A 15,456-nucleotide genomic window follows, 5' to 3' on the forward strand; every position below is an offset into this window, starting at 1 on the left:
GAGTTAGTCCTTATAACTAGCCCTCTCCTAGTCCTCACAGCTAATCCTCACCTGTTAGCTCTCGCAGTTAGCCCTCACAGCTAACTCTCACCTTAACCCCTCACTTAGCTGTGAGGATTGGCAATGAGGAGTAAGGGCTAACTGTGAGGGCTAGGAGTATGCATTAGCCATTAGGGCTCACTGTAAGGGTTAGTGGTGAGGGCTAGCTGTGAGGGTTAGCTGTGAGGGCTAGATGTGAGGGCTGGTGGTGAGGGCTAGAGGTTTGGGCTAGCTGTGAGGGCTAACTGTGAAGGCAAGCAGTGAAGGTTAGCTGTGAGGACTAGCTCTGAGTCTAAAAGTGAGGGTTAGAAATGAGGATAGCTGTGAGGGCTAGATGAGGTTATAGCAGTGAGGGCTAATATTGATGGCTAGCTGTGAGCTAGTCCTCATGGCTAGTCCTCTTGCTTAGGTCTCACCACTAGCCCTCACGGCTAGCCCTCACCACTAACCCTCACAGCTAGCCACTTGTTGGCTGTGTGACCTGGGGCAAGTCACTTCACCTCTCTGTGCCTCTGTTACCTCATCTGTAAAATGGGGATTCAATACCTGTCCTCCCTCTTACTTAGACTTTGAGCCCTAAGTGGAGCAGGGACTGTATTTGACCTAACCTGCATAAATCCAGTGCTTAGTGCACTGCTTAGTACATAGTTAGTACTTATTAGTCATTAAATTGTTATTTATAGTTAACTAACATCTAGTGATAATTAATTGCTATATTATTATTTTTTTTCTTTTCCCTTCCATTCCTTCCTGCCTCTTCTTGTTGTTTCTACCCCTCCTCCTTCTCTCTCCTCACTTTCCCCTCTTTTCTCCCCATTCCCCTTTCCTCTTCCCTTATCCCCTCTCTCCTCCTCCTCATCCTCTCTCTCTCCTTTTTCCTCCACCTTCCCTTCTACTCCCTTCCCACAACCTTTCCTTCCATCTCTCCTCCAAACTTGCTTCTCTAATGATTGACTCCAAGTTTATCTCTGGGTGATCCAAATGGCATGGTGGTCCCTACTCAGGTCTACAGTGTGTGGGAGGTGGCCTGCTACTGTTTTTTTGGCTGTTCAGGACCTTCTAGGTGTGTGAGTATTTCTCTTTCAAACCCTCTTATTTAATTCTTCTTAGATTTATATGGATTATTAATGCTCCCTCAAACTTCTCCTTTAAGCCTGGGCATCTTTTCCCCTATTGCCTATCAAAATGAATCTCATTCATATTGACATGAGTCAGCATGGTTTAGTAGGAAGAGCCAGGGGTGGGAGTCGGGAGACCTGGGTTCTACTTCCTGCTCTGCTCCTGGCCTGCTCTATCACCTTCGGCAAATCACTTGAACTTTCTTGCCCTCAGTTTCCTTTTCTATAAAATGGGGATTGTAATAGCTGCCTGCCCCTTCCTCACTGGGCTGTCATGAACATAAAATGAGATAGTTCATTTGGAAAAATTAAAATACAATAACAAAAGCAAGCTACTAATATTGGAACTCATGGCACTATGACGATTGCATCCCGAAACTATTAATTCCTTGGTTATTGTTGCAGAGGCTGGATGGGAGAAAAAAGAAAATACTGTCATAGTATTGATTGAATCTTCAAGGTGCTGAACAGAGCTGACAATGATCAGTGCCAGGTTAGGAGACTTTCTGTTTCAGGCTGGAATGGCCACATTTTCATTTCCACTCGGGGCCTCGTAATAATGATAGTAGTTGTTGTTCTGGGCAGGGAGTGTGTCCAGCGTGATTATCTTGTATCCACCTCATTTATCTTACAGTGCTCATCACATTGAAAGTACATAACAAATTTGACAATAATAATAAAATCATAGTAATAATAATAATTTCAGCAGCTGTAGTAACAGTACCTATTGAGCACCCAAAGGGTAAAATGCACTGTACAAAGTGCTCACGAAAGTACAACAGAAACATGAAACACATTCTCTGCCCACAAGGAGCTTACACTCTAAAGAAGCAGCATGGCTCAGTGGAAAGAGCTCGGGCTTGGGAGCCAGAGGTCACGGGTTCTAATCCCGGCTCTGCCACTTGTCAGCTGTGTGACTTTGGGCAAGTCACTTAACTTCTCTGGGCCTCAGTTACCCCATCTGTAAAATGGGGATTAAGACTGTGAGCCCCACGTGGGACAACCTGATCACCCTGTATCCCCCCTCAGTGCTTAGAACAGTGCTTTGCACATAGTAAGTGCTTAATAAATGCCATTATTATTATTATTAATGGGGGAGGCAAGCCTAAAAATACTTACAGGTAGTGAAATCAGAAAAAAATATTGAACATACATATTCATCAATGTGCTGAGAATGGGTAGAAATGTCTAGATAGGGAATAGTCGTGGTTACTGGGTTAATTTGCATCTCAGGGTGGGGATTAATTGAAGTAGTGAAGCGTTATTCTCATCATTTTAATATTTGTTAAGTTCTTACCATGTGCCAAGCTCTGTAATAAACACTGTGGTAGATGCAAGATAATCTGGCTGGACACAGTTTCGGCTTCACTTGGGACTCACAGTCCAAGTAGGAATAGAGGAGGTGGAGTTTCAGGAGGGTTTTGGAGGTGGGGAGGGCTGAGATCTGATGAATTTAGCAGGGCACAGAGTTCCAGGTACAGGAAACAGTGAGCAGATGTTAGAGGCAGGAGAGGTAGGAATGAGGTGCCATTAGGAAGTGAACAGGGGTGTGTGAGCTGAGGAGCAATGGAGAGAGTTGATCTGTAAAATGGAGAGACCTGTGAAGACAAGTTTCCACTGGCTACGTTTTCTCTGGCCGTAATTGGAAACCAGCTCTTGGCCAGGTCCCATCTTCCCCGACAGCTTCAGCTCCCACCTCTGTGTGGATGAATCCCAGCTCAACCCCGTTAGCTCCAGCTCACCTTTCCTCTTGCCTGGATGTCCCACCGGCATCTTCAGCTCAATACATTAAAAATCAAATTCCTCATCTTCTCTCTTGAATCTTCCCCTCTCCCACCTCAATTTGTCCTCCTACTTTACACCACCACCACCATCACCCGCCCTTTCTCCAAATCTGCAACCTTGGGGAAACTTTGGAGATTGGAAAACCGAGATTTGCCTCGGTGACTGAACCTTCCCCAGAAGTGAGCCGGAATACTTCCCTCAAGCTGAGGAACAGTCCAGTAGGCTGCACTCCTCCTCTAACTGTTGGACTCTCCCAAGTGCCGAGGACCAATTTCTACCCACATTGGTGCTCCTTGCTGTATCTCGATTCAACGATTGATTGAATCTTCAAGGTGCTGAACAGAGCTGACAATGATCAGTGCCAGGTTAGGCGCCTTTCTGTTTCAGGCTGGAATGGTCACATTTTCATTTCCACTCGGGGCCTGCAGGTTGGCTACTTTCAATCGATCAGTCGTATTTATTGAGCGCTGACTATGGGCAGAGTGCCATACTAAGTGCTTGGGAGAGTATAGTATAACAGAATTAGCCAATATGTTCCCTGCCCATGACGAGCTTTCATCTTTGCTGCCATGGACTTTTTCAAAGGCGCAGCTTGAAAACATATTTCTTTCCATTTTTAGTCAGTCCTTGATCCTTATTGCCAGCTCATTAGTGTCCAGATCACATTTTGCTCTCAGAGATCAGCTATGGGCACTTTATTTTTGAATCCACATATTATTGGATGACCAGCAGTGAAGAGCGAACCATTCAGCAACAGTGTTCATATTTGTAGTCTCAAGGCAGTGACTTCTGAAAAGTCTGTGATCAGGTTCAGAAGGATGGTGATAGCCACACTTGGGTGCAGAACACATACGCTGGGTAGGGAAGAGATGGAGGCTATAGATCCGTCTGATCAATTTCCAATGAAACCAAGAGCATTCAGTTTAGGCATTTGATTAAAGCAAAGAGATTTCCTCGGGGATTGGACCAAGAGGGCACCATATTTAACTGTAATTCATCACCTGAATCCTCTTGACATAGCAATTTTGTTCCATTCCTCCCTACACAGACAGCATGTTATTGAGATGTCACCCTAACAAGGCCAAATGGTGAATTAGAGTTAGAAGGAGGAGGTTTGAGGCAGAGACTAGACTTGCTTCTGAAAGTGCTGGAGGAATCAGACATCAGCCAGGGGACGTATAAGTTCCAACTTTTCATTTTGGCCTTTTTCCTGCCCTGAGATGAAAGGCTGACCTTACGATAATAATAGCATTCATTAAGTGCTTCCTATGTGCCCAGCACTGTACTAAGCCCTAGGATAGATATGGCATATGCGGATTGGACCCAATCCCTGTTCCACATGGGGTTCATAGTCTAAGAGGGAGGCAGAACAGGCGTTCAATCACCATTTTACCGGTGAGGAAGACTGGGGTACAGAGAAGTTTAGTGATTTGCCTAAGATCACACAGCAGCCAAGGGGCAGAGCCAGCATTAGAAGCCTGATCTCCTGACTTTCAGTCCTATGCACTTTCCACTAGTTCACCATGTTGCTTCTCCTGGAATTGTCTAGAGTTGATTAAAGGGCAGGTCATGTCTTTGTTACGTTCTTCCAAAGCGCTCACTACAATTGATTACACTCAGTGGGTGCTCAATAAGTACACTATTACTACTACTTCTACTGCATGCATTTCTTGGAAATAAGGCACACCATTTGCTCATGGAGATTGCTCAGTTAAAATGAAAGATAAAATTAGGCCGTCAAAGACACAGTAAGAAGAGAGAAGGCAATGTCGGCTGGTAGAGAGAGCATGGGACTGGGAGGAAGAGCTCTTGATTCTAGCCCACAAATTGGCCCCTGGATTGCAGTGTGGCCTCGGACTAATCACCAAACCTCTCTGGGCCTGTTTCCTCATTCGTAGGGATAATAATAATAATAATAATGATATTTGTTAAGCGCTTACTATGTGCCAAGCACTGTTCTAAGGGCTGGGGAAGATACAAGGTAATCAGGTCATCCCACGTGGGACTCACAGACTTCATCCCCATTATACAGATGAGCTAACTGAGGCACAGAGAAGTTAAAAAGTTATGTGACTTGCCCAAAGTCACGCAGCTGACCAGTGGCGGAGCTGGTATTAGAACCCATGTCCTCTAATTTCCAAGTCCATGCTCTTTCCACTGAGCCACCCTGCTTCTCTTAGGGATATCTCTTAGAGTGATAATTCTAAATGGGGACAGGGTCTGTGCCTGATCTGATTATCCTGTATCTACTCCGGCATTTATTACAGTACTCGGCACAGAGTAAGTGCTTATTAAATGTTCTAATTAATCAGGAGGTGGAGCGAAAGCAACAGACTAGCTGATGGACTCGATGCAGTTAATGAGGTGAAGCATGTCGAGATAGGTAAAGCAACTCTCCTCCTCCAAGGTATAGAAATCCAGCCTCCTCCTCTAGTCTATCCACAGTTCCTATGGCTTTCCTGTCCTCTTCCCAAAGCTCCAAACTCACCCCACTGTCTCCCCCGCATCACCCTCCCACCCAAACATTTTTTTCCTATTCTTTTAACTCTTTTTAGTCCCTTCAATGTTGCTCCTTTCTACTGTTTACCTTGTTGCTACTGCTGGCCCCTTCTAACAACTTGTGGTGTTAGTCACAAATTCAAGTGCAAGGGGGTTGCAGAAGGGAGTGGGAGAAGAGGAAATGAGGGCCTAGTCGGAAGGCCTCTTGGAGGAGATGTGCTTCTCAGTGGTTGCATCCCTCTGTGCCTCAGTTACCTCCTCAGTAAAATGATTAAGACTGTGAGCCCCGTATGGGATAGTAAAACTGAACTTCTGTGAAAATGTCCTTACTTCATATCTATTTAGAAAGCAAATTAAATGTCTCATTCAATCAGCGTGGTTCAATAGAAGGAGCCTGGGCTTTGGAGTCAGAGGTCATGGGTTCAAATCCCAGCTCTGCCAATTGTCAGCTGTGTGACCTTGGGCAAGTCATGTAGCTTCTCTGTGCCTCAGTTGCCTCATCTGTAAAATGGGGATTAAGACTGTGAGCCCCTCGTGGGACAATCTGATCACCTTGTATCCTCCCCAGTGCTTAGAACAGTGCTTTGCACATAGTAAGCGCTTAACAAATGCCATTATTATTGTTATTATTATAGGGACTGTGTCCAACCTGATTTGCTCTTATCTATCCCAGCACTTAGAACAGTGCCTGACACATAGTAAGCACTTAACAAATACTATAATAATAATAATAATTATTATTATCCCTCCCTGTTCCCCCTGCCCCCTCCGTGATCTAACTTCGACCTCCCGGCTTTGCAGCCCTGGAAGGTTGGATTCCCAGCCCTCGAAGCAGGTGGGGGATTGGGAAGGGGTGGCTGCAGTGGGATCCCTGATGGAACCTTGCAGTGTTAGTAGTTATTAAAAATACATATGCATAACACAAATATTTATAACATATGTCTATACTATTATATATGGTTCCCTCTCAGGGTCGCACCTGGAGAGTTTCCATTACTCTACCAGTCTCGGCTACATGAGGGAGAGTCAAGCAGAAGCCTGTTCATTCCTAGCTTGGACAGTGGCTAGTAAGTGGAAGGCAATCTGCTACAAGTCAAAACTCACCTGTGCTGGGCAGCAGCAGCACGGGAGAGAGTCGAGGGCGGAGACTCGAGTTAACTGCGTGGAAGGAGGCAACGGTAAACCACTTCCTTATTTTTACCAAGAAAGCTCTATGGATCCACTACCAGAACGATTACAGATGGAGGTGGGGCGTTCTGGAAGAGATGCGTCCATGGTGCCGCTGTGGGTCGGAGACGACTCGACGGCATAAGACAAGATAATTATATATAGTATTATAAAATATTATATATGCTAAAAGAATAAAAATAGAATCGTGAGGGCATGAAGGAACTGAGAAGGTGGTTTTGTGATACAGGAAGGCCAAGTACTGGGATCAGGGGAGGCTGGAGAAGGGAGAACAAGTAGGGAAGAAGGTATTTTTGCGGCAAAATGACAAAGGCAGAAAGCTGAACAGCAATCACCTCGAGAAGTAGCGTTTCTCACCAGGCTGCATGGAACCTTAAAAGTCACACTGCAGGCAAGTGGCAGCCTGGGATTAGAATTTAGGACCTCTGTACCCAGATCTGTATTCCTTCCATTGGCCATGCTACTTTTCTAGGTTGGTGTTGGAGAGAGGGTCTGAGGGGGCCACTGTCCCTCCTAATAATAATAATAATAATCATAGTATTTGTTATGTGTCAAGCACTGTTCTAAGCACTGGGGTAGATGCAAGGTAATCAGATTGTCCCACGTGGGGCTCACAGTCTTAATCCCCATTTTGCAGATGAGGTAACTAAGGCACAGAAAACTGAAATGACTTCTGCCACCGACACCTCTGTCCTGGAACTCCCTCCTGCTTCTTATATGACTGACCGCCACTCTCTCCACCTTCAAAGCCCTACTAAAGAGAAGCAGCGTGACCTAGTGGAAAGAGCGCGGGCCTGGGAAACCGAATGTATGGATTCTATTCCCAGCTCTGCCACTTTTCTGCTGTGTGACCTTGCGCAAGCCACTGAACTTCTCTGTGCCTCAGTTAGCACATCTGTAAAATGGGGATTCAAGCTCTGAGTCTTGTGTGGGCCAACACTCTGTCCAACTTGATTATCTTGTATCGAACCCAGCACTTAGTACCATGCCTGGCACATACTAAGCAGTTAATAAATACCATAAAAAACCGAAACAAAATCACATCTCCTCTAAGAGGCACTCCCTGACTAAGCCCTCATTTCGCCTACTCCTTTTCCCTTTTATGTTTCCCTTGGACTTGGGTCTGTGCCCTTTAAGCCCTTGATATTTACTCCACCTAAACCCCACGGCATTTTTGTGCATATTTTGTGCGGAAGCAGCACGGCATAGTGGATAGAGCACAGGCCTGTGAGTCAGAGGTCATGGGTTCTAATCTTGGCTCCATCACTTGTCTGCTGTGTGACCTTGGACAAGTCACTTCACTTCTCTGGGCCTCAGTTATCTCATCTGTAAAATGGGGATTGAGACTGTGAGCTCCATGTGAGACAGGGACTGTGTCCAACCCAATTTACTTCTACCCACTCCAATGTTTAGTACAGTGTCTGGCACAATATTATTATTAAGTGCCGTCGAGTTGTTTCCCATTCAGAGCGACTCCATGGATATACTTTCTCGAGAACGTCCTGTCCTCTGCCATAATCCGCAACCTTTCTAACGGTTCTTCCGTTATTGTTGTTATGGTCTCTAGGCATCTAGCCTGTGGTCTGCCTCTTCCATATTTTCCCTGGACTTTTCCTAGCATTAGTGTCTTCTCCAGAGAATTAGTCCTCCTGATAATGTGTCCAAAATATGCTAATCTAAGTCGAGTCATTTGGCCTTCCAAAAACCACTTGGGTTTAATTTGCTCTAAAATCCATTTGTTTGTCTTTTGGGCAGTCCGTGGTATTCGCAAAAGTCCTCTCCAGCACCACATTTCAAAAGAATCGATGTTCTTTCTATCCCACTTTTTCACTGTCCAGCTTTTGGATCCATACATTGTCACTGGAAATACCATAGAATTGACAATTTGTATTTTCGTGTCAATCGTTACATCAGCAAGTTTCATGACTTTTTCCAGGCTTTTTCATAGCAAGTCTTCCTCTCATTAATCTTCGGTGTTTTTCTTGGCTACTATTTCCTTTGTTATTGATTATTGATCCCAGGAGGGAAAAATTGTCAACTATTTCAATCTTCTCTCCATCCATTATGAATGTGTTAAAAATTCCAGTTGTCATGATCTTTGTTTTCTTGACATTCAAATATAGGCCATCTTTTTGTTCTGTACCTTAACTTTTAATAATAAGCCCTTCAAGTCTTCTTTGCTTTCTGCTAGTAGGGTATTATCATCAGCGTAACAAGGGTAGTTTATATTACTTCCTCCAATCTTTACTCCCGGTTCGTCTTCATCTAATCTGGCTTCTCTCATTAGGTATTTGCTGTAAAGGATGAAGAGATAAGGCAATTAGATACATCCTTGTCTTACTCCCTTACTAATGGGAAACCACTCTGTTTCTCCATATTCTGTTCTTATTGTTCTCTCCTGCTTGTTATACAGGTTCCGTATTAATGCAATAAAATGGTCCGGTATGCCCATTTTCCTTAATGTGCTCCATAGTTTCTCGTATTCCACGCAGTCAAAGGCCTTACTATAATCAATAAAGCACATGCTGACTTCCTTTTGCTATTCTCTTGTCCTTTCAATTATTCAATGGACATCAGCAATAATACGTAGCATCCCTCATCCTTTCCGGAATCCTGCCTGGCACAGAGTAAATGCTTAATAAATACCATTATCAATATTATCATTATACTCTGTCATTTTCCCTATCTGTAATTTATTTGTCTGTCTCCCACTCTAGACTGCAAGCTCCTTATGGGAGGGGATTATGTCTACCATCTCTATTTTATTGTACTCTTCCAAGTGCTTAGTGCAGTGCTCTGCACACAGGAAGTGCCTAATAAATACCACTGATTGATTGATAGATTGATTGATCCAGAGGCATATTTCCCAGAGAGGCCCCACTAGGCAGAAATCTAATGCAGCAAATTTTTTGCTAAGGACAACAATTTTTGGAAAAAAACGAAGAGGTCCTGAACATATGCTTTTCCATTGCAGTTTGCATCCTATTAATCCTGAGCACAAACCCAGGAACCATTGTACAGGAATCCCATAGGGCAGCTCTCAGCCAGCAGGTAACTCACCTCTGACGCAACTGGTCAGGGAAGCCAGGCTGAAGCCTTTTTTTTTTTAATAACAAGTTTCAGGGAAAAAAAAATAGGATTGAGTGGAGTTAAAGGTGAAAAATGAGCAGAAGTAAAAAGCAATAGAAAAAGATGAGTTGTGTAAATATATTCATCTCCTTTCATGCTGTTGGTGGGGGGAGGGGAGAAGGGGAGAAGGAGGCCATGGAAAGAGAAGGGGCAAGACTGAGTTGGCAACCCAATCAAGCAGTCAGTGTTTTCTATTGAATGCTTACTTTGCAGACCACTGTACTAAGCAATCGAGAGAGTAGAATATGACTGTGAGCCCCTTTCTAGACTGTGAGCCACTTGTGGGACGGGATTGTCTCTATTTGTTGCTGAACTGTACTTCCCAAGCACTTAGTACAGTGTCCTGCACACAGTAAGCGCTCCATAAATACAATTGAATGAATGGAGTAAGTAGATTCCTGCCTCAAGGAGCTTACAATGTAGTGGAGGAAACAGACATTAAAATAAATAAAGGCTGTATATAAGTGCTGTTGCTGGAGTGGGGTGAGTAACAAAGTGCTTAAAGATGGGTCATATGTAATCTGCCAAGAGAAAGTGTTGAGTTCCTCTGATCTCTCCTGAGGTAGGAGTCCCAGGTAAGTTCGTAGCAGGAGCAATTGGGAGGGCTCCCTGGACGAAGTCCCGTGGGATCCAGTCCTGACATTGAACTTCTGAGGCAGAGAAGAGAAGGAATATAACTAATGAGGCCACGAGAAGCAGCGTGGCTCAGTGGAAAAGAGCCTGGGCTTTGAAGTCAGAGGTCATGGGTTCAAATTCTGGCTCTGCCAATTGTCCGCTGTATGACTTTGGGCAAGTCACTTCACTTCTCTGTGCCTCAGTTACCTCATCTGTAAAATGGGGATTAAGACTGTGAGCCCCACGTGGGACAACCTGATCACCTTGTAACTTCCCCAGTGCTTAGAACAGTGCTTTGCACATAGTAAATGCTTAATAAATGCCATTATTATTATTATTATTATGAGGAAATGCTCTTCTCTACAGGCAGGAGAGGAAGCTACCCTGGGCTGGAAGAAATGGGGCAATTCTATCCCCCCATGGACAAGCTAAGGAAGGAAGGAAGGAAGGAAAGAAGGAAGGAAGGAAGAACAGGGCTGGCTTTAGACCGAAAGTAAGGTAAAGAGTTGCCTCTAATCCTCCCAAGATGTCCACCACTTGGGACATTCAAGATGGTGCCCTTGTCAAATCTCCTTATTAAGATGTCTAAAGTAACCGGTGACCTTCTTCTCTCCAAATCTGATGGCCTCTACTCCATCCTAATCCTCCTAGACCTCTCAAACACCTTTGACACTTTAGACCATCACCTTCTCCTTGAAACGTTACCCAACCTTGGATTCACTGACACTGCCCTCTCTAGGTTCTCCTCCTATCTCTCTGACCACTCCTTCTCAGTCTCTTTTGCTGGCTCCTCCTCTTTCTCTCACCCTCTGATTTCCTCAAGGCTCATTTCTAGGTCTCCTACCTGGGAGAACTCACTCAATCCCATGGCTTCAACTATCATCTATCTTTAAGCAGATGATTCCCAAATATACATCTCCAGCCCTGACCTCTCTCCTTCCCTGCCATCTCGCATTTCCTCCTGCCTTCAAGACATAGCTACTTGGGATGCTTTCAAATTAAATATGTTCAAAACTGAACTCCTTATCATCCCACCCAAAACCTGCCCTCCCCCATCTTTCCCATCACCAAAGACAATACCACTTTCCTCTCTATCTCAAAGCCCTTAATCTTGGCGTTGTCCTAGACTCATCTCTCCCATTCCACCCTCACATTCCATCTGTTACCAAATTCTGTCAATTCTACTTTCATAACATTGCTAAAATCCACCCTTTCCTCTCCATCCAAACTGCTACCATGCTGACTGAAGCACTTATCCCATGCCCCTTGACTGCTGAATCTGCCTCCTTGCTGATCTCCCGGAATCCTGTCTCTCCCCATTCCAATCCATACCTTGCTCTCCTGTGTGGTTCATTTATCAACAGAAGCATTCAGTTCATGTCTTCCCACTCCTTAAGACTGTCCAATGGCTGCCAATCCACCTCCGCATCAAACAGAAACTCCGTTCCATCTGCTTTAAAGTGCTCGATTAGCTCACCCCATCCTACCTCACCTCACTAATCTCCTACTACAGCCCAGCCCGCAACGCACTCTGCTCCTCTAGCACTAGATCTCGTCTTTCTCTCCACCAACCCCTTTCCCATGTCATCCCCCTAGCTGGGAGTTCCCTCCCTCATCATATATGTCAGACCACCCATCCCTCCCCCTTCAAAGCATTAAGAAGGTCACATCTCCTCCAGGAGGTGTTCCCTGGTTTAGCCCTCTCTTTCCTGGCTTGCTCTCCCATCTGTGTTGTATATCCATTTCAATTTGTGACCTCTGGACACTTAATATTTACCCCAATCCTAACTCCACAGCACTTAGGTACATTATATCCATATATTACAAGTTATTTATTTATTCAAATTAATGTCTCTCTCCTCCTCTAAACTGAAAGTTCATTATGGCCAGGGAACTTGTCTGCTAATTCTGCTGCACTGTACTCTCCCAAGCACTTAATTCAGTGCTCTGCACATAGTAATCATGAATAAATACAATTGACTGATTGATTAATTGATAATAATAGTAATTGTGGTATTTTTTAAGCACTTACTATGTGTTAAGCACTGATCTAGGCACTGGGATAATCAGGTTGGACACAGTTTCTGTCCCACATGGGGCTCACAGACTTAATCTCCATTTTCAGATGAGGTAACAGAGGCCCAGGGAAGTTAAGTGACTTGCCCAGGGTCACACAGCAGACACAGAGCCGGGATTATAACCCACGTTCTTCTTATTCCCAGGCCCATGCTCTGTCCACTCGGCCATGCTGCTTCTCTGATCAAAGCCAGTTTCTCAGGAAGAACTCTGCAGTCACGTTTTCCCCCTTTTCATAGTAGCAGTTGCTGGTCATGTGACTCTGATTTTTCCAGATGTATGTGAACTGTCTCCACAGATTATTTTAATCTTGTTGAAAATTGATCTGTGGTGAATGAAGAAATAAATCATCCCCGTGGTGACATTTGAATAGTTCAAGCGTGAGCATTGGAAAAACAAATAAATCTGATGAAAAATGTTCTCCCGTATAACAGGCCACCCTAGGGAGAACCCCTTGGATTGGGCTAACCATAGGGTATGGGCCATAGTGGCTAGTGCATAGATGCAATCCAAGTTTCCAGTACATTTCAAGATCTAATGGTAGGCCACCCCAAGCTGTTAGAAAAGAAGAATGCAGCTGTGAAGGGCTCCATTGCTACAAATGGACCTTAGGTGAAGGAAATCTGCTTCAGTTTTCGTACTGGAACTTGAAGATTTTAATCTAGAACAAAATCTTTGAAAACAATAATCTCTTGAAAACAACTCTGGGTTGAACTCCAAGTCTACACAGGAAAGGAGCAATACTGACTCAAGCACACTCATTCAATTCATTCAATTCCCTCATTCAAGCAATAATACCAAGATAAGATCCAAATTATTTAACCTACTTAAATCATTTTTATCTGGTGCAGTGAAGGAGGATAATTTAATTTGAAGGGATTGGATGCATTGATTGAGCTGCGTGTCCCCAAGGCATTTATGAGAAGAATGAGTCCAATGAAAAGGAAATTTATTTTTCATCTGCAGAGATTTGTAGCCAACCTCAGTGGAGTTGATTTTTTAAGCCTGACATTTATCCAGAGAGTTGACATTCTCAGAAAATGCTAATAAAGATAGGGGCAGGAAAGGATGTCATCGACCTATTCCTCTAGGCAAAGGTGGGTGTTTGGCTCAAGGGCCTCTCTAAGAGCTCTGCAAACCTACTACTACTCTTAGCTGCCACATGGCTGGGGGGTAGGTCGGCGAGACAAAGCTCCCATTGGTAGCTCGCCCTGCCCATCCCTGCTCTGGGTAGACATCCGGACCCTCTCCTTTGAAATTAGTCCATTGCTAAAATGTCATTATTATTATTATTATTATTATTATTATTATTATTAATGCTGATCATAATAATTGTGGTATTTATTAAGTGCTTACTATGTGACAAGTATTCTACTGAGTGCTGGACTAGATACAAGATAATCAAGCCCTACATGGGGCTCACAGTCTAAGTAGGAGTGCTTTGCACATAGTAAGCACTTAACAAATGCCATCATTATTATAGGAGGGAGAACAGGTATTATAGCCCCATTTTTCAGATAAGGGAACCAAGGAACAGAGAAGTTGAATGACTTGCCCAGGGTCACAGAAGCAGGTATGTGGTGGGGCTGGAATTAGAGAAGCAGTGTGGCTCAGTGGAAAGAGCATGGGCTTTGGAGTCAGAGGTCATGGGTTCAAATCCCGTCTCTGCCAATTGTCAGCTGTGTGACTTTGGGCAAGTCACTTCACTTCTCTGGGCCTCAGTTACCTCATCTGTAAAATGGGGATTAAGACTGTGAGCCCCCCGTGGGACAACCTGATCACCTTGTAACCTCCCCAGTGCTTAGAACAGTGCCTTGCACATAGTAAGCGCTTAATAAATGTCATCATTATTATTATTAGAACCCAGGTCCCTGTCTCCCAGCCAAGTGCTCTTTCCACTAGATTTCACTGCTTCCTAAGCAGCTTTTCCCAAATAGGGCCTAAAAAGGAAACGCTGAAGCCCATGTTTATCATATCTGGGTGCAATGACACTGTCCTCTCCTGATTCTCCTCCTATCTCTCTGGCCACTCATTCTCAGTCTCTTCTTCTGCCTCCTCTTCTGCCTCCCACCCTCTACCTGTGGGAGTCCCACAAGGCTCAGTTCTAGGTCCCCTTCTAGTCTCCATCTACACTCACTCCCCTGGAGAACTCATTAGCTCCCATGGTTTCAACTACCACCTCTACGCGGATGATTCCTAAATCATCCCTGATCTTCTTTTCTTCCATCTCATATTTCCTCCTGTCCTCAGGTCATCTCTACTTGGAAGACCTACCTTCAAGTCAAACTTAACATTTCCAAAAAGGCCGCCCTTTCCTTTTCATCCAAACTGCTACCATGTTGATCCAAGCACTCACCCTATTCCGCCTTGACTATTGCATCTGCCTCATCACTGACATCCCGGCCTCCTAGTTCTCCTCACCCCATTCCATGCTTCACTTTGCTGAGTGTAACTTTTTTCTAAAAAAACTTCAGTCCTCAAGAACCACCAATGACTGTGCATCCAACTCCACATCAAACAGGAACTCCTTACCATAGGCTTTAAAGCACTCAGCTTTCTCCATCCTACCTCACCTCACCGATTTCCTACTGCAAACCAGTCCACACATTCCGTTCTTCTAGGGCCAGTTTACTCACTGTGCCCCAATCTCATCTATCTCACCCCTGACCTCTTTCCCACATCCTCCCTCTGGCCTGGAATTCCCTTCCCCCCAGTATATGCCAGACCATCACTCTCCCCACCGCCAAAGCATTATTAAGGTCACAACTCCTCCAGCAGGCCTTCCCTGATTTAGCCCTCTTTCCCCCAGCTCACTCTCCCTTCTGTATCGTCTATGCACTTTGGGCATTTGATCTTTGGGTATTTGATATTCGCTCCATAAAGTTTAGGTAACCAATCACACTTAACGAACCCCAAATAGTCCCAAGCATAATACAGTGGGAAGTTGCAATAGTCCCTTCAAACAGAATAATAGAATAAAGTGCAGATAAAACAAAGCAAAAATGGA

The 15,456-nt window shown here is 44.5% G+C and overlaps 1 non-coding gene across 1 annotated transcript; it reads left to right on the top strand.

The window, feature by feature from the left end:
• Positions 1-6,402: 6,402 nt before the first annotated feature.
• LOC119948990 lies at positions 6,403-6,535 on the top strand. The gene has a single exon (XR_005457089.1). It is a non-coding gene; the product is annotated as a small nucleolar RNA SNORA7 (small nucleolar RNA).
• The last annotated feature ends 8,921 nt before the right edge of the window (positions 6,536-15,456 follow it).

This window comes from Tachyglossus aculeatus, chromosome X3, assembly GCF_015852505.1.
Source record: "Tachyglossus aculeatus isolate mTacAcu1 chromosome X3, mTacAcu1.pri, whole genome shotgun sequence".
In the NCBI taxonomy this organism is placed as follows: Eukaryota; Metazoa; Chordata; class Mammalia; order Monotremata; family Tachyglossidae; genus Tachyglossus; species Tachyglossus aculeatus.